At 33.5% G+C, this 22,968-nt stretch overlaps 1 long non-coding RNA gene across 1 annotated transcript in view; it reads left to right on the plus strand.

Annotated features, from left to right (window-relative positions):
- The first annotated feature begins 2,546 nt into the window (after positions 1–2,546).
- The window catches only part of LOC110039526, a 33,163-nt gene continuing 12,741 nt past the window's right edge, over positions 2,547–22,968 (plus strand). The window contains exons 1-2 of the long non-coding RNA XR_002295534.1: positions 2,547–2,695; positions 4,625–4,693. This is a non-coding gene — a long non-coding RNA (uncharacterized LOC110039526). The remainder of the gene's footprint in view (positions 2,696–4,624; positions 4,694–22,968) is intronic.

Genomic DNA, 22,968 nt, shown 5'->3' on the forward strand with positions numbered 1-22,968 from the left:
AGCCGGTTTCCTTAACCTAGGATTTAAGGCAAGCACATGGAAAACATAATTTAAGAACTTATAAGCTTGAATGAGTTTTCTTGGGTTAATTTACCATTCTTTATTTTACAATACTATAATAATAATTTAATAGTAACGATGATAATAAGAAGGGTCATTTGATTGCACTTAATTTAGTAAATAAATAATGCTAATTTGATAATTATTTAAATTGTGGATGACTCGTCAAGCTGTCGAATTCGTAGAAGTATAACGGTTTCTGCATTGAGAGCCGGTTTCCTTAACCTAGGATTTAAGGCAAGCAGATGGTAACTACCTATTAGAGGATAAACACACCATTCCTAGTTAGGGGCGTTATTCTTTGTTAATTGTAGTAGAATCAAATCAATTGTTATGTTTTGCCAGTCCTGCTCTTGCTACTTCAATTATAATGTTGCACTCAAGCTTATTGTATTGTTTATGATGAAATTACCAATTGCCTTAATTTATTGCTGTATATTTGAATAATCCTGTAATTATAGTGTTTTCATATTCTTGCATTCTATAAATCTGCATGTGGATTTATGTTATATCATAAGCCTTTGTAAAATTATATACATCTTACATATTATACCAGTGAAAATAAATTTGCATGTTTGTGTGTGATGGTATGTAGGTTGGTAAAATCTTTTTGAATTTTGGCTAGCTGGGCTGACGGGCCCACAAAGTAATGACTCTACGGGAAACCGTCGATTTTCTTTGGGTTGATATTTGATCTTCTTAGTTTCAGGGCGTCTATTAAAATTGACTATGTAAATATAAATGAAAGTGAAATAATAAAAATGATTGAAAATAATTGCATGTTTCATATGATATGAATATTTGATATTTTCTCATCACTTTTTGGTCTTACAGTGTTATATATGCAACTAGTGATTATTTTTTACTTGTCCATCTGCATGCCCCGTTCCCCTTGCCATCTATGCTTTAATAGATAACTGTTATCTACTAATTTTGTCAATATCATTCTTAATTTTTGCATAACAAGTTCTGTTATGCCACCAGTAGGATCATCTCCACCGGAGCAAGCTTTTTAGTTATAGTTTCCCAGTTTTGATAATTTTCCTTAGTTTTTGTTTTAGCTATTGTATTTTTTTTGCTAGGTCTGGTTAATTGTTTCATGTTATGTTTTAATTCAGCTAAATTTCTATTTTCAGTTAAAGTTGTATCATTGAACATTCACAATTAATAAATTTCACATTTTTTTTATTGCAATACGTCTTTATTTGAAAATATAAAACAAGTTTATTTCATTTCATCATGCCCTGTTTTGCTGGGGTGGGTAGAACCCTTTTGGAATTTTTTTAGCAGGGCCAACGACCTAATAGAATGACGACTCCATGTTCCTTGGGTTGGTATTTTACCTTTCCGGTTTCGGGATGTCTATTAAAACCGTCCATGTAAATATAAATAAAAGTGAAATGATAAGAAATTTGATTGAAAATAATTGCATGTTTTGTATGATATGCATATTTGATATTTACTAATCTCTTGTTGGTCTTTAGTGTTACATATGCACTTAGTGATTCTTTCTTATTGTTCATACTGCATGCCCCATTCCCCTTGTCATTTACGCTTTAATAGATAGTTGCTATTTATTGATTTTGTTAAACTCATTCTTGATTTTTACATAACAAGTTCTATTCTGCCACCAATAGAACCGTCTCCACCGAAGCAAACATTTTAGTTATAGTTTCGCAGGTTTAGTATTTTTTCTTAGTTTTTTGTTTTAGCTATTAATTTTTTTTATTTGGTTTGGGTAGTTGTTTCATGTTGTCCAGCATGTTTTGATTCAATTAAATTTCTATTTTCAGTCCAAGTTATATCATTGTACTTTCATGATTAATAAAATTTATAAAATTTTTAATCTGTAATGCAAGTCTTTATTTGAAAATACAAAACTAATCTATTTCATTTCATAATGTCATGCCAGGGTGTAGCACCTTCCAGGCCCGGGGTGTTACAAAGAGGGGAAAAGAATGGAATAGATGAACTCTCTCTTACACAAAGAAAAAGGAAGTGAAGAAAAAGATCCTCCTACAAATAAAAAATTAAATTAAAAAAGAAGAAATAACAAATAAAAAAATTATGTAAAATTTAAAATAGTTTTTGTATTTTAAATATAAAAATAATTAAATTTGGTCAAAATTTTTTAAAAAATATTGCTTTTTTATTCGATACAAGTATACTTTGGGAGAAAGGAGAATTAAAGTAAAAAAATAAAATAAAAAATTTAAAAAATATATAAATGTTGGCGAACCACATTCTTTGTTTGTTGATTTTTTAATGTGTAGTTTTCACGTGAAAGGTTTCTGTTAATGTTTACCCTCTATACAATTAGTCCCACATAAAAAATAACATATTATTACTATCGTTTATATTAAAAAGCATAGCTCAACTGCTTATGCATTTGGAACACCACATGTGCGTGCAAACAAGAAGAGTATGATTTTATTATGTGTTTGAAAACTATTTTCAATGTAAAAATAATTTATGATCTCAAATATATTATTTTGATTTATTAACATTCAACGAGTTAGTATTCATTTACAGGTGGCTCTCCTCGATACAGGAACCGGGTACGAATAATATCTCAAAAGCTTGAATTGAGCCGATCTTAAAGTAGTTTTTTGTAAATGGGCTCGAAGAAGTTTTGGTGAATACTATTCCCTAAAGCTCATGAATCATTTATTTGTGAAATGAATAAGCTTGATAATTTTCATATGAACAGAGCTGGAGTCGAGCTCAAATGACATATTAATAAATGAGTTCGGCTGAATCGAGTTGACTTTAAACAACATCTTGACAAATGAGCTTAAGCTCAACAGGCTCCTCCTCGACTCTGTTCATTTGCAGCCCTAGCTTTGGCTTTATCATTGTTACGGCTTGCAAAATTATGGTAGTGTGCTTGGTAGGGTATGATAGTTACAATATTATATATATATATATACTTTTATTAAATTTAATTTATTGAGGAGTCACTTGGGTACGCGCTCTTAGTGCCCCCAAGCCCCCTTTGTAGTTCTGCGCATGAATATGCCTCTCAGTACGCCATTGTAGTTTTGCACATGAATATGAGTGTACATATAAAAGTGATATGATAGATGATTTAGTAATGATATTTAGATATATACTAATATTCTTGAGGTGTTTATACATTGATATGTTAGCATAGAAATCTATTGATTATTGTTTTTACATAAATGATTATGAACATCACCATATTATAAATTATTTTAAAACAATTGATGCTTGTAATCATTGATGCCATGCAATACTATTCTAATTTGATGGGATGATAATTCATTATACTTATATTTTATTGTAAATTGTACAACTTTTATTGTTCATATTATACTGTCGTTTATGCTTTAATAATAGGAGTTCTTTATTGTGTTTAAAACGTAAAATTTATTTGTCGTAATTTTTTTCTTATAGCAGTTTTACCTAGTTGTTTGGTGGACTATTGTCATATGAGTGATGTTTTCAACAGCATTTAGTGTATTATGTACTTGAGTTTAGCTTTTACCTGTTCTTATATTGGATTTGGATAGTCTTTGCTCATGTAGTGGTTCATTCTTCATTAGTTGTTATTTCTTTGTTGATGTTTTGTTAGTCGATGCAATAATAATAGTTATTTTTTATGCTTATTTTTACATCATCTTCTTTTGCAAATTACTTGGACATTGAAAATTTTCTCTCGAGAGCATAAAACATATTTGATTGATTTGGACTTTTAAGGTTCATCAAAAGTGCTGAGATTTACCTCTTTATCATGTCCAATGTTGCGGATGCATTTCATCTTTTGGTCACCATTAGTGAGTGTAAGATTTAGCTATCAACAATGACGCTTATAATAGTGGTAGAATTCGGAATGAATGAAAAATTTGGCTTGATTGCATCGATTTGACATGAGCTGAGGACCAAAAAGTTCAAACAAGCAGCGCATCTCTTATTAAGATGCGATTGAACATGATTAAAACAGTAACAACCATCACTGTGAAATTACAGTACTATTTAGTGGATAAAGCACAATTGCTTCGAATATGTCTGTAGCATAAAGAACACCCTATGCTAACCAGCTTTGAACATCTTTATTAGCCTACATTGTTAAGCAGCTAGACTCATTGTTAGAAGGTATAGCTTATGGGAATCATTGGGTTAAGTTTTGAAAGAAGATGGTCTAGAAGCCTGGTTAAGAGAGGCTCCTGGGCAGTTCTTATTTTTCTGACGCTTGCCCTTGTTTAATATGGAAATTTTAGCCATTTCAATAAGCTCAATAATCAATAGGTGCAACTAGCATAATCTATAAATCAGGGACCCAGCATGCATGAAAAAAATTGCTGGACCTGTAACATCTTTTTGTCAAATGGAGAACCTAGAGATGAGTAGGATCTGACAAAAGAATCCAGGTGAAATGTATCCTTAATTTCTTTGCTTTCAGCTACGGATAGACTTGCTATGTTGAGAATGATCTTCCCTTTTATAAATTTTAAATCTGAAGTACATTGTAAACTTTTCTTTGTAAAGTAATTTAGAAAATACCAGTTAATTTCATTCTTTTCTTATTGTCTTTGAATGTCAGTTCTCATCTGGGTTGTAACATGCCAAATGCAGCAAACTTCTGTTATGCTCGTTACAATGAACACACCAGGTTTGTGCTGATTTTTTTGTACAGCAATCATTGACCTTATCCAACTAACTTTGATTGATTGTACAATCATAATCATCATGAAGGAAAACTCTAAGATTAAAGTTCTTTTCCATTCGTCAAATCAATGAAATTATGTCTCAAATGGCAGACTCTTTTTTAATGAAATTTAAAAATTACCACTCGCTTGACCCCCACAACAAGGAAGTATATGGTATTGTAGTGACAATGTGATTTGGAACCTTTTGGGGTTTGAACCCTCCTCTTGATATAAAATTTTAATTATGTTTTACTACTTATACTTGTGAATCGAAAAACTCTTTGGTTCAGTTTGAACTCTTTCTCCAAGTTTACACACATGGGTCAACACTTAGTAAGAGCAAATACTTGAGCTTTGTGCTTTGTTACATACTTGTGGGTTGAACAAGTTTTGAGAAAAGGTTTTAGGTGCTCTTACGAAGTCTTGTACATGTGGGATTAGAATCCTCCCTAATCAAGATTTGAGCTTTGTAACTTTCTTGTATTTATGAGCTGAAAGTCTTCTGAGATAGGTTTGAGGTCTTCTAACATTCTTATAAAGTAAAATAATGTATTTGGCCTATGACCTCTAATTGAAGTTGTTCCATTTCATGCATTAGCTACTCATTTTGAATAATCAACCAAACTACGTTCATACAAGTCTTTTTGCTCAGAGCATCTACAAATACATTCATTTTCATAAGATGATATTGAATATGTATATCATAAACATTTTAAAACTCTAACCAAGATCTTGGCCTCAGGTTCAACTCTTGCAATGCAAAATAATTTTTTGAACACTTCTATTTACAAAAGCATTACATAACGCTTCACAGAGATAATGTCTTATTAGGTTTTCAATATAAAATTCATTTTTGCAAGCTCAGCAGGATAATTTTTTCCATGCACCTTGAGGTATCAAACGGCATAGTTCACCATCTTATGATTTTGCTTCAAAATACATCTCAAATCTGATGTGATGATTCACCATAACCTCATTATTAGAAGGGCGGTAAGAATAGATACTGAATCTAAATGTAATTTTTTGATATCATATTAACTCGATAGTGGCAAAACAATTTTATAAAATATTTTTTACAAAATTTTAAGCTTTTAAACTTCAAGAACACTGGATAGTTTTGGCCAATATATTAATTTTTTGACATTTTAATGATCTGCAAAAATACCTTCCCCATCTATAATATTTCCTAAGGTAGGCACACCTAGCAACCAAAATTCATATTTAGAAGATTGTGCATTTAGCTTATGCTCTTCCATTTTCTTTAGAACAATGTACATACAAATGAGTAGTGCGTTTTGTTGTCCTTCATATCTGCTTCATATTATGGCATGATTGAATGCGGCAATGATGACATAAATGATGAGTAATAATTGTTGTATTGCATAAACTGGGATTGAGACGTATTATATGCTAAAATCATTTGAAACTTGCTTGGTCAACAAAATGGACTTTGTTGGTGTGTCTGAAATGTTGAAATTGGCCAGGGATGTCCATATCTTCTTCTCTTTGACAAAAGGCAAAAGATCAATCCAAAAAGTATGTGAAATTTCAACTTTTATGAATATTAATTTCTTAATTTCAATTTCAACTATAATTAACTTAGCTATCCAATAAATTTCAGATTTCTATTTCCTTTCTACATTTTTAGTTTTCTAATTTTGTTTAACATTATCTATCCTAAATCACTCAATAATATTTAGAATTACATAATTAAATATGACCACTTTAAAAATATTAATATTCAAATTTCTTTCTACAGGTTAAAATCTTTTAGAGTGATAATATTTCACTTTTTATTCGTTTAAACTGAGCACCATACCTTCTAAATTTTAAAACAAAACTTTCTTCATTTTCTTATTCAGTATGCATAGATTTGGGGTTTTAAATTACTTTAATGTTGGCAAAAAGAGAAGAGAAAGTTTAGATTAGGATTTACTTAGCTTCAAGCTAAATTGAATGACTCCAAATTTCTCTTCCTCAAATCAAAACAAACACACGACATGTGGCTCTTACGCTCAATGTGTTCATGTACAAGCTCAGATGCATATGCACATCTTGTTGCCATCTTGCTTCTATTAATGAAAACAACGACAATAAAGCGAAAAATCAGATCGAAAATTGCAAACCAGAAAATAACACAGATTTACGTGGTTCGGCATATTTGACTACGTCAACGGAGCTGTAAAGAATTTTATTACTTCGAGGAATTACACCGTTGAGTCCATCGACGTTTATAAGAAAAAACTATTTTTTTTCTCTCATTTCCTCTTTTTTTCCCTCCCCCCCTCTCTCTCCTCACTTCTCTACCAAAACCACGTGAGAAGATTAACAGAAAAAGGAAAACAAGATTTCTTTTTCCCTGTTTGAAAACCGAAGGAAAGAGAAAGGGAGCAGCCTTTTCTTTCCCCTTTTCTTTTGCATGCTTCAGCCAAAGAGAGTTAAGCCTTGGGATGAGTTCTGGCAGGCTTTTTATAACAAGCCAAAGAACTCCATTTAAGGAAATGGAGAAGCTTCACGAAGGAAGCTTCATGCGGGAACGCGATTCCGCGTGAGAAAGGCGGGACCGCGGAGAGGAGTTTGGTGGGATCCATGCGATGCTTGAAAAGGAAGGAGTAATTTTGATTAGTTGATTTTGTGTACCGGGCTCCACCACTCAACAATTCTCCCACTTGGAGACTGAGATGCAGACTGCTCTATCCACTAGTTGTGTCACCTTTTTCTTCAAACATGATATCCTCTACCTCTGCAACTCAAGCCCCTGTCTTCAAGCTAGAAGACCAACTGAAGTCTAGCATAACTTCAATTTTTCAAGTATTTTCTTCAAACATGATATCCTCTACCTCTGCAACTTAAGCCCCTGTCTTCAAGCTAGAAGACCAACTGAAATCTAGCATAACTTCAATTTTTCAAGTGTAACATCTTTTGCAACATATCAACATAGTTCTTGTTTCTATAAATTTTCTCAAGTAGTAACTTTTTGTCATCTAACAATGATCGTATGAAGTGATACCTGATCTGAATGTGCTTGGTTATGAATTGAAATGCTGAAATTCTGACAAGGAATATAACGCTCTGACTGTCACTGTAGAGAGTGCCCCTTTGAACCCCATTACTGAATTTTTTCAAGAAACTTTGTAGCCACATCATCTCCTTTCCAGCCTCTGACACTGCAATGTACTCAGCTTCTGTTGTGGACAATGAAACTGTCTTCTGTAAATTTGAGCCCCATGACACTGTTATATCACCAAGAGTATAAATATAACCTGTAGTTCTCTTCTTGCTGTCAATGTCTTCAGCTAAATATGCATCGAAAAAGCCTTGTACCTCCAAGCTCTTTCCTGAGAAACACAAGAAGATTTCTGAGGAGCCTCTTAGGTATCTCAAGATCCACTTCACAACTTCCCAATGTTCCTTCTCTGGATTACTCATGTATCTGCTCACAACTCCACTACATGAGCTCTAGTGGGTATTGTGCAAACCATAATATACATCAGTGAACCAATAGCTGAAGCGTAGGAACCTTACTTATGTAGTCTCGTTCCTCCTTTGACTTGAGAGGTTGATTTTTGCTGAGTCTGAAGTGACTACACAAACATGTGTTAACTGGTTTGGCCTTATCTATATTGAAAACCTCAATGTGCCTCTGACTCGAACTTTGACAATTCTCATACCAAGAATTTGCTTTGCAGCTCTTAAATCCTTCATTGTAAAGTGCTTTGACATCTGCTTTTTCAGATTATTGATTTCATCAATATCGACCCCTACAATAAACATATCTTCTACATGCAATAGTAGGATGATATAAGAGTTGTCAAAGTACCTGAGATAGCAACAGTGATCTGCCTGACATCTGCTGTACCTCGCATTGTGCATGTAATTGTTAAATTTCTTATACCACTGTCTAGGTACCACTGTCTAGAGATTGCTTCAGGCCATACAAACTCTTCTTCAGTTTGCAAACTAAATATTCATTTCATTGTACCACGAATCACTCAGGCTGGTGCATGTAGATGTCTTCTTCAAGATCTCCATGAAGAAAAACTGTCTTCATATCTAACTGCTCAAGGAATAGATCTTCAGTAGCAACCATGACCAACACCATTCTGATGGTTGTGAGCTTAACCACAGGAGAAAAGATATTAGAATAGTCAATGACCTGCCTCTGCTGAAAGTCTTTTACAACAAGTCTAGCCATGTACAACAAGTCTAGCCTTGTACCTCTTACTACGATCAAACTCAGTCTTCACCCGGTGCACCCACTTGTTGTGCAATGTATTCTTCTCTGGGAGAAGTTTTGTCAGCTCTCATGTCTGATTTACCAATAGGGAATCCATCTCCTCTTTCATGGTCAGCTGTCACTTGCTAGAATTCTCATCTGCCAATATTTCTTAATAGCTCTGTGCTTCTCCACAATTTGTCAGTAGGATGTAGTTCAAAGTTGGTAAGTAACGTTGTGGAGAACGCCTGCTCCTGACTGATCTGCGATCTGTAGCTGGAGTCGTGAATGACTCTGAATCTGGCTCCGGAATAATAGGGATGGGAGCCCCAGACCCACTCTCTTCTTCATTCACATCTCTGTCCTGTACTGTGACATCTGGTAGATCGTCAAACCTTACGAACTCTGATTCTTGAGGAGCTGTTTCAGAATTTATACTAGCTTTGTTCTTGTACTTCATCTTCTCATTTAATATCACAGTCCTGCTTCTGATAATCTTCCGCTTCCGATCCTAATCATCCCAAAAATAATAGCCAAATGCTTTGTCTTCATAGCCAATGAAATAACATTACTTTGACTTAGCCTCAAGCTTGCTACGAGCATTAGGATTGATTAGAACATAAGAAAGGCAGTCAAAAGTTTTAAGATGAGAAAATTTGATCTCTCTACCGCTCTAAATCTCCTTAGGTAGTTCACAGTCTGGTGGGACGGATGACTCTCTGTTGATCAAGTAAACTGCAGTGCTGACCGCATCTGCCCAGAAAGTTGGTGATAGTCCGGCGTGCAATCAAATGCTCCTGACACACTAATTGATGGTCCTGTTCATACACTTTGTAGCTTCATGTTGTTGTGGTGTCCAGGGAATGGTCTTCTCCATTCTGATACCCTGAGTTGCACAATACTCCTTGAACCCGCCATCTGTATACTCACCAACATTGTCAGACCTCAAACATTTCAGTTTTAGATCTGTCTCTGTCTCAACCATGACCTTTCAAGTTTTGAACACAATAAATACATCAGATTTATGCTTCAGAAAGTAAACCTATAGCTTTCTGCTGTGGTCATTTATGAATGTGCCGTAGTAGCGAAAAACTTCAAGAAATGTCATTGGGGAAGGTCCCCACACATCGGTGTATATAAGTTTCAGTTTTCCCGCCTTTGACGTTCTACTACTTTATAGGAAACTGACCTTCTTCTGGTTTTTTATAATGCAACTTTCATACATGTCGAGATCAGCTGACTTCAATTCGGGTAGCTTACCTCTGGACTGAAGTTCTTTTATGTCTGTCCGACTCATGTGTCAAAGCCTGCAATATCACATGACTGCTGTGCTCTCTGCAACTGTAGTATCAGCACTGTTAATTAAACCAGTAGTCATATACAATGTACCAGTTTTCTTATCCCGAGCCAGTACCAGTGCTTCTTTAGTGAACTTCCAAGTGCTATCTGAAAACAATACTGAATGCTCTTCTTCATCGAGCTGCCCAACAAAGATTAGATTTTTCTTTAGCTCAAGAATGTGTCTGACTTTTTGCAAGATCCATTTATTCTTGTTAGGGAGTGTAATTTCAACATCTCCCATCCCCACTACGTTCAAAGCTTCTCCATCAACCGAGTACACATTCCCAAAGTTAGCTGTAACATAGTTTCGCATTAACTCTCTGTGGGAAGATGTATGAAAAGAAACCCCTGAGTTTAGCATCCAATCGTCAACATATTTATGAACTGCAAGCAATAGTGCATCCTGCACTTCTTTAGTTATAGTATTAACATTAACATTCTCTGTTTTCTTAAGATTTCTTCATTTCTTCTTTATGCAGTCATCTTTGCCACAGTCCCAGCAGGTTACTTGCTGATCAAGCTTTGACTTGCTATTGCCTATGTGCTTTGATTTTGAGCTTCCTTTGTTTGAGTCTGCCTTGTGATCTCCGTCTAGAATCAACATTTAGTGCCGAGCTCGAACCCGAGGTTTTGCCAGAATTCTTTATGCGACCCCTCTCAGCCAAAATCAAATCACAAATTTCATCATATTTCAACTTAGATTTATCTGTAGAATTGCTAACTACCATCCTCATGGTTTCTCATCTATTTGCCACCGAAGCCAACAATTTCAATGCACACATCTCATCATTAAAATTAATTTCAACGGACGACAATTGATTTGTGATGGTATTGAAATCATTCAGATGCTGAACGACAGACACATTCCGCCATCTTTAAATTGAATAACTTTTTTATCAAGTGCACTTTGGTATTCGTCGATGATTTTTCATACATACCTGATAAGACTGTCATGAGATCTACAGTCGTCCTCTCCTTGATAACGTTGTAGGCAACATATCTTCACAGAGTTAATCGAATAACCCCCAGAACCTGTTGATCCAACAAATTCCAATTAGTTTCATCAATTTCCTTCGGTCGCTTTCTCAGAAACGATAGATGAAGTTTTTTCTCATAGAGGTAGTCCTATATCTGCATCATTCAGTAACTAAAATCCGTGCGGCCGAACTTCTTGATCCTTGAAACCTTCACTTCGTCTCAGACTATTGTTCTTTCTTAGATCTGAAATCATGACTCTGATATCAATTGTTATGAAAAACGACGACAATAAAACGAAAAATCAGTTCGAAAATTATAAACCAGAAAATAACACACATATTTACGTGACTCACGAATTTGCTTACGTCCACAGAGCTGCAGAGTATTTTATTACTTGGAGGAATGTTTATAATAAAAAGCTTTTTTTTTCTCTCTCCTTTCCTCTCTTTTTTTCTCTCTCTCTCTCCTCACTTCTCTACCAAAGCCACTGCAGAAGATTAATAGAAAAAGAGAAAAAGAAAAACAAGATTTCTTTTTCCTGGTTAGAAACTGAAGGAAAGAGAAAAGGGAGCAGCCTTTTATTTCCTTTTTTTTGCATGCTTTAGCTGAAGAGAGGTAAGCCTTCGGATGAGTTCTGGCAGGCTTTTTATAACAAGCCAAAGAACTCCATTTAAGGAAACGGAGAAGCTTCATGCGGGAACGCGATTCTGCTTGCGGAGAAAAGGCGGGACTGCGGAAAGGAGTTTGGCGGGATCTAGGCGATGCTTGAAAAGGGAGGAGTAATTTTGATTAATTGATTTTGTGGACTAGGCTCCACCACTCAACAATTTCAAATGGTTTTCTGCTCTCTCGCCTTTGCCTGCTTGATCTCTTCTTGCCCCATCAATAGTTCCCCCCCTCCCACCTCCCACCTACTTGTTTGCTTTTTTGTTTTTTGTCTCTCACCCTCCCTGCACCCTCTTCTTAATTCCTGAAATGTTGTTTTATTTACATGCTTAAGGCATCTTATAATTATTTATACTGCATATGTCTATGAAATTCAGTTTTTTTATTTATTTTTGATATATATAAGTTTTTTACTTAAAATTATATTAATGTTATTTTTAATATTTTATTTCTTATTATTTGCTTTGATGAAAATATTTAATTAAGGCAAAACCTTCTACCATTTGATTTTCTCTTAAGGTTAAATCTTTTACATGAATTAGCTATTATTATTATATTTTCAAATTCACTCACTGCAATTAACTTGATTAATTATAACATTATTCATTTTTTATATATTAGTTTTAATTGTAATGCCTATAAATAATTAATTATCTCTTTGGTTCTTTACAATCTCTAATTCTTATAAAAAATTGGTTCCTGAAATTTAGGATGTAATAGTAGAAATCATATCTCAGGTGAAATGGTGTGAATAGCATTCCCACATCGCCTCCTTTCATGTGGCATTTTATTTATTTCAGTGCTTTTACAGAACTTGTGCATATGGTATTTCAAGTCTTTGAAGTTGTTTCACTTCATATTCTGTTGGACGTTTTAGCTCTTTGATACATCTAAAATATATAACATTTATGTACACATTTGTATACCTATTTTTGAGATACTGCGCTTTAATGGAATGTATTTGTGTGGTTTTCTTTCAACTTTCATGTACAATTAAATAGATGAAAACGATGAAATGACTGAAAAATGATCAAATTTGGAGTAAAAATAAAAGTGTGAAAATGAAGACTTGGATTGAATTACCCCCTCCCCCCCCTTTTCGCCCCTCTCATCATAGAAGAATTAGGATATTTTTAGAGGAAGAAAGAGAGTTGTAAGAGAAAGGAATGGATTGAATTACCCCCTCCCCCCCCTTTTCGCCCCTTTCATCATAGAAGAGTTAGGATATTCTTAGAGGAAGAAAGAGAGTTGTAAGAGAAAGGAAGAGATTCAAAGAAACTTCAAGAGTTTGGTGAAGAGAAATTTGAGATAAGTTTTATCTTTGTAACTATATTTGATTTTAATTTAGACTTCTTGTGTTTTACATGATTTCTACTTTTAAACTTAATCGTTATTGTGTTTTCTTCATGAATTATAAGTAATTTTTTTTTATATTTTTCCTTAAAATGATAAGTAATTAAGTGTTGGATGGAAGTTGTGTGAAATATTGATCTACAATGTTGAAATAAGTTGTGATGCTTTAGTCCTTGTACTTTATTTACTTTTTGATTTGACTAATTGAGATGTTAAAATTTATTGTGAGAACATGTAAGATCCGTGATGGTATTGTCTTAGTCAACTAATGTTAGAATCACATGAGATTGTATGGATAAGAACGTAATTCATATGATTGAGTGCAAATAAATATGAAAATAAACTTTGAAGAGTTTAGAGTTAGAGGACTTTAGAGTGACAGGTTAAAACCCCCAATTCGGTCTATTATTTTAGGTTTTGATACGAGATGTTAACCCCCAGGTGGAGGGAGAAGATGAAACTCTAGAGTGAGAGCTAGTATCTTCTCTACTTAGCATGTCTTTAGGACTATTCAAACTTTAAATGTTCTTTATAGCTTCTCTAGTAAGGGTAAATAATAATATTAATCCTACTTGACATAACATGTAAATAATAATATTACTCCTATTTGACATAACACAATTTCCCTATTTGACATAACACAATTTCAATACTTTCACAATAGAATTCCTATATTTGTTACTGATTCATAATAAAGAAAAAATATTTTATTTGTATTGCTTTTATCTTACAAAAATCTATTTAAATTTAGTTAGTTATTTACTTTATTTTCAATTATCACAAAAAAGAATCGAAAAAGAATCGAACTTTTATTCCTACCATAATATCTATAGTTTGAGTAAGACTCTTTTTCAAAGTAAAATTTGTTGTCTAATTTCTTCTTAAAAGTTTGTAGTTCTCCCCGTGGGTTCGATATTTCGAGGCTCAATTAAAAAACCCTATATTACTTGATAACGATACACATACTTGCGTAGTATCCCAATAACAGCTGTACTCTTACTTGCTTCGGAATCAAGTTTTTGACACCGTTGAAAGGAAGAAATATAAAAGAAAGATAATCAAGAAATTAACCGCACATACATCGTAATACTATCGTACCAGAAAGTCAGGATCACTCCTCCACACAAGTAATATATTATGAAGGATGGAAATCTAAATATTTGATAATATTAAATAATATATGCTAAGATAAATGAACAAAAAAGAAAGAAAAAAAAGAATGCATATATGTGCTTATATGTGCATGTTGGAAGATAGAGCCACCATTTTATGATACTAGTTGAGGATGTTTGTTACTTGCACATAAAGAGTTTTGCTTTCCATCACTTGATTATTTGATAAGTGGGAAAATAAAAAAAAATTATTGATGTTGATGTATCATATTGATTTAATTAGATGTTACTCCTATTATAGATTTTTTAAATATTCATAAAAAAACTAATAGTAACAATATCATGTGCTCCTTTCATATTCATAATTATGAGATTAATTTAAATGTTATAATTCTATTATTGTTTATAGCTTTGATTTACATGTAATGCTTACAGTCATAATTATTATTAAAATAAAAGCCAAACTTGAAAGTTCTCATACAATCAAATATGATAATGAAGAGGCATATTGCTTTCTTTTTGTTTGGATTAGTATTTTAGAACTATGATTTACACGCTAAGTTAAATACTATAACTCACATTATTAATTAATAAATATTTTCTTCGAAATCTCCTGTGGATTAATTGGTTGATAGAAGTGATATAAAGTCCAACATGATGCGACATCCTTTTACAAGTATATGTAGTTATAATTGATGTTTATCAATGCAATATTATATTTTTTAAAGTTCTTATAAGTACATATAGTATCTTACAATTATTATAAATGAAAGTTTGAGGTTTGATTACTCGATTACCCCTTGGAGGATGATTTAAAAGGATCTTAATAGTATATGTATGATAATAATATTATTAATAATAAAACAAGTTAGATTAAGATTTATTGGGTAATTAACATGGCTTTCCATAGTGGTTGTTTGATTCTGTCATGGTACTTCAAGCTTCGTGTTCAGGATGTGATGAAAGGAGTAGTTATCCTCTATGACCTTAAAAGTTGGATTGTGAGAAGGTAGATTTATTGACAATCTTCATTGATTCACATATAGTTGTGAGCTTAACATTTTGTGCCCGGCTCTTTTGAGTCTTTTAGTTTTGGGTCAAATATTTAGAAGACAGGTTAGATTTTAGATAAGTCATTGCCCTGAGATTTCACCCTCATTCTGAAAGGTCTTTAGGATTTGGTTCTAGGTTTTCCCATATGTGTAGGCTCTTATAGTTAGTTACTCATATTATTAATGAGAAAGGACTTTCAATTAAGTCTAGTTGATAGGTGTCAATTATTTAGCATATGACAACAAATTTTTTTGTTTCAAATGAAAAAAAGTTATATCACTTTGCTTAGTGAATATGATGACAGAATGATGACAAACTCATCAAAATCACATGATTTCTTAGTCTCGAGTTATCATGAACCTTGATTTACTAAATTGAAGAAGGCAGTCAATAACTTGACGAATGATTCTTGTCAGCAGTGTTGTGTTGCATCACTTAAGAGAATTATATAGATTTAATGTTACTCTTTGTCTAATGGGCTAATTATAAGTTGATTTTAGTTAATAGATGACTTGATAACTTATTAAGTGCAATTCATGATTCACTAGTAAGTGGTTTTTTGAGTCTTTAGGGAACTTGTAGTTTTTTATTGTGACTGTAATTTAACGGTGCCATTTGACGACAAATTATTTATTCAGAGGGTCCCAATTAACATATCCTTTGTAGTTTTATTTGATAGTAAAACCTCCTGGTCAAATAAATTTAATTGATCTGAGGTTATTTTAAAATTGTTATTCTTGACAAATTATTGTTGGGGTTGGTTAGATGTTGCTTTTAGCTTCAAATGGTAAATTCACTTTTGATTTTTAAAATTTTATAAATTTCTTGAATTTTTATACTTTGTTAGGATTTAAATATGAAATAATTTGCATCAAATTTAAGGAGCTTCGATGATTTATCTCTTCCAGCTAAGATTCTTCGTCAACATGTTTTTCATTGGAGTATTTTGTAGGCCCGATGCATTCCTCCACTTCAACCAACCAACTTAACTTCTTTTAATAACATTCCCATATATATCACCATCATTTGAACAATAGACCCGACGTTCACACCTTTTAATGATTTGATCACCGATAGTTACAACTCTGCTACTAGAGCTACTACTACTAAAATTACATTACATAGTATTCAATTTTAGATATACCCAAATGAAGGCCTTTATACTCCTTTGTAGTCCTCCATAATTCAAGTTTCTTTTTGAACTTTTTCTTTAGTATTATCCATGAGAAGGATATCGTTAGTGAAAAATATACACCAAGGTACATCCTCCTATAAATGTCTAATAAGAGCATCCATAATTAAAGCAAAAAAATATGTGCTTAGAGCCAATCCCTGTTGTGATCCAACTGAAATAAGAAAATACTTTGTCATTCCTTCTGTTAAAAAACAAGTAACAACTGTAGTATACATATCTTTAATGACTTGAATATAAGTCATATCAACAGCTTTCTTCTTTAGAACTCTCCAAAGGACTTCACTTGGAACCTTCTCGTAAGATTTTTCCAAGTCTAAAATCCTATGTAGATCCTCCTTACTTAAGGACTTCACTTGGAACCTTCTCGTAAGATTTTTCTAAGTCTAAAATCCTATGTAGATCCTCCTTACTCTCTCTGTACTTTTTCATCAAACCTCTCAATAAATATATTACTTCCATGGTGGACCTGTCTGACATAAATCCAAACTGATTATAAGAAATCTTTGTATCACGCCTTAACTTATGTTCAATTACCATTTATAATTTTAAAGTATGACATATCAACTTAATTCCTCTATAATTTGCACACTCTTGTGATTCCCTTTTACTCTTAAAAATGGAATCAAAATACTCTTCCTTCGCTCCTCAGACATTTTTTTTATTTTTTAAAATAAAATTAAAGATTTTACTAAGCCAATAAACTCCTAAATCTTCTAAATATGTCCACACTTCAATTAAGATATCATCATGTTCTATTGATTTTCCACCCTTGGTTTGCTTTAAAGTCTTTTCATCTTTTTTTTTTGCTAATGCGACGGTAAAAATAAAACATTTTATTATTATTAACGATATTAAGATCACTAATGTTGATCGTATTTTTGAAAAATTATATTGAAAAATTTGTCAAAATAGCTCACTCACGTATGTTGAATATCTTCCTTTAAGAAAAACACTTTTTGATTTTCATCTTTAGTACACATTACTTGAATTAAATCTTTACTTTCTTTTCTTTTTGTTTGACTATTTTATACATATGATTCTAGGTAAACATTTAATTAAAATTTAAATATTCCATGGAGTTCAAGATTTATAGCAACCTCATCTATGCTTTAATCTTTTTTCAAAATAATCATCATATTTATTATCATCTAATTCTATCTCATTTGCAATTTGAACATTTTTTCATTTATTATAATTTTCTTCTTAATATCAATCAATATGAAATTTAATATAATTAAAAACAAAAGAATAAGTTAATAATATAATCAAGTAATTATACTTAAATTATCGTTCGACTTTTTTAAGACATTGTATATAATATAATATTCTTTTTTTGCATAACTTGATCAAGATGTTGCTTCAAAAGCCTCAAGGCGTATGCTTCAATTGGGAAAGTCGCAAGCCTAACAAGGGCATTGAGGCTTTAAGCCTCGAGGTTTTTTTAATGCGCCCCAGTTCAAGGTGCTCCTTTAGGCGTAAGAGTCAAACACCTTTTTGAACAATGATTTGACATAAATCAATGGCTCTTGCAAATTCTTCATTGTCGTCATGTTACGGATATTCTCAAGCTGGTAATAATGAGCTCCAATTGTAATTTTTCGCTTCTACGTTAGTGAGGGTTTTAATTAAGAGAAAAATAGGGAGCAAGTCAATGTTTTTCGTTGGTGTGGATCAAGATGCAAAAAATTGGTCTAATATGATAACACAACCATATTTGAATTAAATAAGTTAGTGTTCAGATCAATCTAATTAACTTTCGGGTCTAGAATTCTGACCCATTTAATTTTTTTGGGTAGAATTTGGTTGACCCGCTAACACAAAATTAACCTAAATGCCTTATATTAAATGAGTTACATGAGTCCGATTGGGTTAGTTGGTTAAAAGAAATTAAGTTTGGGTTAGATGAATGGACAATTTCTAAAGATAGAGACGACAGGGGTGTGGAGAAGAAAGGTCATGTAGGCAAGGCATTTGTGTAGGTGTGCACTGAATGAAAGTGGGTTAATTTTCTTATTTCATTTTTATTTTGGTAAGATAGATTCAATGCTACAATACACAAGGATAATGATTTTGGGGATATATATGGTTGATAGGGATTTTTGATGGAATTTAATTTGATTTATTATTATTATGATTTAATTTCATTTATTTATATGAATTAAATAATAATAAATACATTAATATTAGTATCAAAGCTCTAAAACATTTTATCTTTTAACATAAGTTACTATCATATATTTTTATGCATTTATATAAATGTTATATTTTTATGATTGAATTTTAATTTTAAATATAAACTTTTTTTATTTGTCCTAGACACATGTATATAGGATTAAGTTAATTTACCTGAAAATTTGACAATATTATGTATGAATTAACAATGTTCTTGCAAAATTTATGTTTTTTTCCCATGAATTTTGTCGTTCACATACATCACACTTCATCCTAAACATATTTTGCTTTCACACCATAAAATATGTGATATGAGGTGTCTTCTTAAAGTCTTTTTGGCATTTTGAATGCACCCTTAAGATACTTTTTATGAAATGTAACATTTAAGAGTGTTCCAACTATACTTGTGTGATGTTGTGTTTGTTGGCCGACTTTTTTGTCATGTTTGATTGAATCAATCGTGTGGATCATTTTTTTGGTAATTTTGATGTTTTGAATATATTATGTTGAATTTGATATTGTCTGTGAAACACAACTAAGAAATAGAGCGTAGAAAGAGAGAGAGAGAGTGAATGCTTTATTAGTCCTTTACTGTAGAAATGATCTCTATTTATAAGCTCATGTTATATAGAGTGTACAATTATTTGCTTGCCCCTGCTTGATTAAGGACGTCACATGATATTTTTTTCATGAAGAAATACATGATAAATAAGTGAATGGATAAATAAAAATATAAAAAGATCTGTAGCTCAGTTGTTCCATCATTCGACCATCTAGGACTGGGGGCCTTTGGGTTGCCCGAGTTTAGCTGGTGAATTTAACTAAATCAAGGCAGAAGGTTGAATTGGTCGAGGGCCTTCGGTCAGCCTGGTTGAGGACCTTCAATTGGCCTAACTGAGGGCCTTTGGCCGGCCCGACCAAGGGACTTTTGGTCGACCCGACTAGGTCAGTCGGTAGTCCTAGCTAGGTCTGTTGGTCGACTCGGGAAGATCCCTGGGTTGCCGGACTTCGTTCGATCGTCTCCTTTGGTTTGGCTATTAGCTGTTGCCCCCTTAAAGTAAGATTCCTGTTGTCAAGATGAGGCTAGACTGTCAGTAGAGGACACTTTATCGTAATCCATAAGGGGATTTGCGTTGGTGCTTTATTGGGCCCTTTGGTTTTTGGGTTGTGTACAGTGCGCTCGACGCATATGTGCCAACATAAGGGCACAATTCAGAGTGGCTGGCGCATATGCGCCACTCACTTGATGTATGCGCGGGAGTGATGGAAGTGCATATGCGCCCCCTTTTGGGCGGTTTGGCACCAAACTTGACACTGCTCTACATAGAGGCTTGAGCTTATGCGCCACCTATTGGCACATATGCGCCCAAAGCAGTTTTGCACGTGATTTTAGTTTTAGTCTCGATTTCGAGCGACTGCTATGTATCTTCTGGCGTTTTTTGGCAAGCATCCCAGTGAAAGTTAGAAGTGTCGAAGAGGCGGATTTCAGTGATTCAGTGTGATTCTTGCGTTAGATAAAAAATGAAAGATTGTTGAGCGAGTTCTGTAAACTTTCTTTGTGCGTGGAGAGAAAATTTGTATGAGTTCGTTGTGAAACATTTTGAACTTCATAGTAGAATTTATTGTGGTGTGGTTCTGTGGTTTTTTTCCGTTCTCAAGTTTTTCCACGTAAAATTCTCGTGTGTTTTTTTGATTGTTTTGATTTTATTTTCTATGTATTTTTGTCTGGTTTTCTCGAATTGGTGTGATCCTGTTATTTTGCAGTGTAGTTTAGTTTCTAATTGATCCCAAGCCTCGGTAAACTTGGAAATTATTGTTTAGAATTTCCCTATCAATTCAGTATTAGAGCGTGGTTCGATTCGAGATGGAGCAAAGACCGAAGAAGCAATGTTCAAATTGGAGAAGTTCAATGGGACGAACTTCGCTTTCTGGAAGACGAGGCAGATGATTTACTGTACCATAAAAAATTATACTTGCCACTACAAGGAATCACAAGGAAGCCTGCGTCTATATATGCCTGTGGAGAAATGAAATGTGTTGGATCAAACGACATTGGTTTTGATCCAGTTGTCACTTTTCTCATTTGTTGCGTTCAACATTGTGAATGAAAAAACTAGGATGAATCTTATGACGACACTAGTTAAGATGTATGAAATCTTCAGCTTTCTATAAGATTTTTCTGATGAAAAATTATTCAACATGAAGATGGTGGAATACAGTTCAGTGACAACTCATCTCAATAATTTTAACAATTTGACAAACCAGTTGTGTTATGTGGGAATTAAGTTTGAAGATGATGTCAGAGCACTGGTGATACTATCTTCATTGTCGGATAGCTGATATGGATTGATAACGAGGGTAATTCTTCAGGAAAATCAAAGTTAAATTTCTGATGATATCGTGGGTCTGATGTTGAATGAAGAAGTTCGCAGAAAAAACAACGAATGGTGAACCTTCAGGTTTTGGGTGGAATGTTGATAACATGTGAAGGAATCTGAGCAAGAATATACGCAAAAGCATACCCAAGTCTAAGAAAGGAAAACCTAAGTCAAGTAAAGGATAATATTGGAATTGCGGTAAGAAGGGGCATTTCAAGAAGGACTGCAAAAGCTCAAACGAAAGCCGGTGGTGGAGGACAGAAAAATAGTTACTCTACTAATGTCTCCACTGGTGAAATGCAAAATGACTCCCTGGTGTTATCTCTAGTAAGTATTGAATTCTGGATAATGGATTCGGATGCCTCTTTTCATGCTTGCCCCAATAAAGATACATTTAAAAACTACAACCAGAGTGATCCAGAGAAGGTTTATTTGGGAGATAACAAGGGGCTGCAATATAGCAGGAAAATGGTGATATTGATATCAAGTTGTCAAATGGATTTGTCTCGAAGTTTACTGAAATTAGACATGTTCCTAGTTTGAAGAGAGTTCTTATCTCTGTGAGCCAACTAATAAAGTTATGATTCATGACTACTTTCACAGGTGATTCATAGAAGGTGATCAAAGGGGCGTTAGTGATGGTTCAGGGTAACATTGAAGGCACACCTTATCAGATCAATGAAATAACTGATTTCATTGTTGTGGTTGAAACTAGGGTGGATGCAGGTCTGTAGCACCGTAGGCTTGGCCATATGAATGAGAAAGGTATGAAGTCCCTATTTTCAACTAATAAACTTCAGGGTTTAAAATCAGTTGATTTGGATTTCTGTGAAGACTGTGTATATGACAGACAGAAGAATGTTTCTTTCAAGTGTGGATAAGTGGTGAAATCAAAGAAATTGGAGTTAGTGCATACTGATGTATGAGATCCTACTCTAGTTCTGTCCATTGTAGGTGCTCAGTATTTTATCACGCTTATTAATGATCACACGAGAAAGATCTGAGTTTATTTCTTAGAGCAAAAATTTGATGTATTTGGAGTTTTGAAGAAGTGGGAGACTATAATAGAAAATGAGACAGACTTGAAGTTGAAGTGTCTCAAATCAGATAATAGTGATGAGTATTGTGATTAGAAGTTCAGGAATTTCTGTGCCACAGAGGGGGTTGGGCATGATTTCACTATCCCAAAGACACTATAACAGAATGGTGCGGCTGAGCGCATGCACAACACAATCATAAAGCGTGCCAGGAGCATGAGGCTGCATGTTAGCTTACCAAAACAATTCTGGGCTGAAGCAGTAAACACTGTAGTTTATCTGATTAATCGTATTCCATCAGTAACTTTGGAGGAAGGCTTACCTGAAGAAGCTTGGAGTGTCAGAAATGTATGTCTATCTCATTTAAAAGTATTTGGGTGTTTTGCATATGTGCATGTTGATGTTGATGTAGGGTTCAGGAGCAAGCTTGACTCAAAATCTGTTAAGTGCGCTTTCATTGGATATGACTTACATAAATTTAGATATAGGTTATGAGATTACCATAATAAAAAATTCATCAAAAGCAGGGATGTCACATTCAATGAGATGGAGATGCACAAGAACAGTTCAAAACTTAGGACAACCCGTTAGCTGCTTTTGAAGAATCCAAATATATTGAGATAGAAGATACTGATGATTAGGAAAGTAGAGAAAGAAGTAGTGCTCAATTAGAAGAAGCGTTGAAGTTCCTTAGTCACCTGCTACAAAAGTCAGAAGATGTAATAGTGACACGATCC

Source organism: Phalaenopsis equestris, unplaced genomic scaffold (genome assembly GCF_001263595.1).
Source record: "Phalaenopsis equestris unplaced genomic scaffold, ASM126359v1 Scaffold000002, whole genome shotgun sequence".
NCBI classification, from domain to species: Eukaryota; Viridiplantae; Streptophyta; class Magnoliopsida; order Asparagales; family Orchidaceae; genus Phalaenopsis; species Phalaenopsis equestris.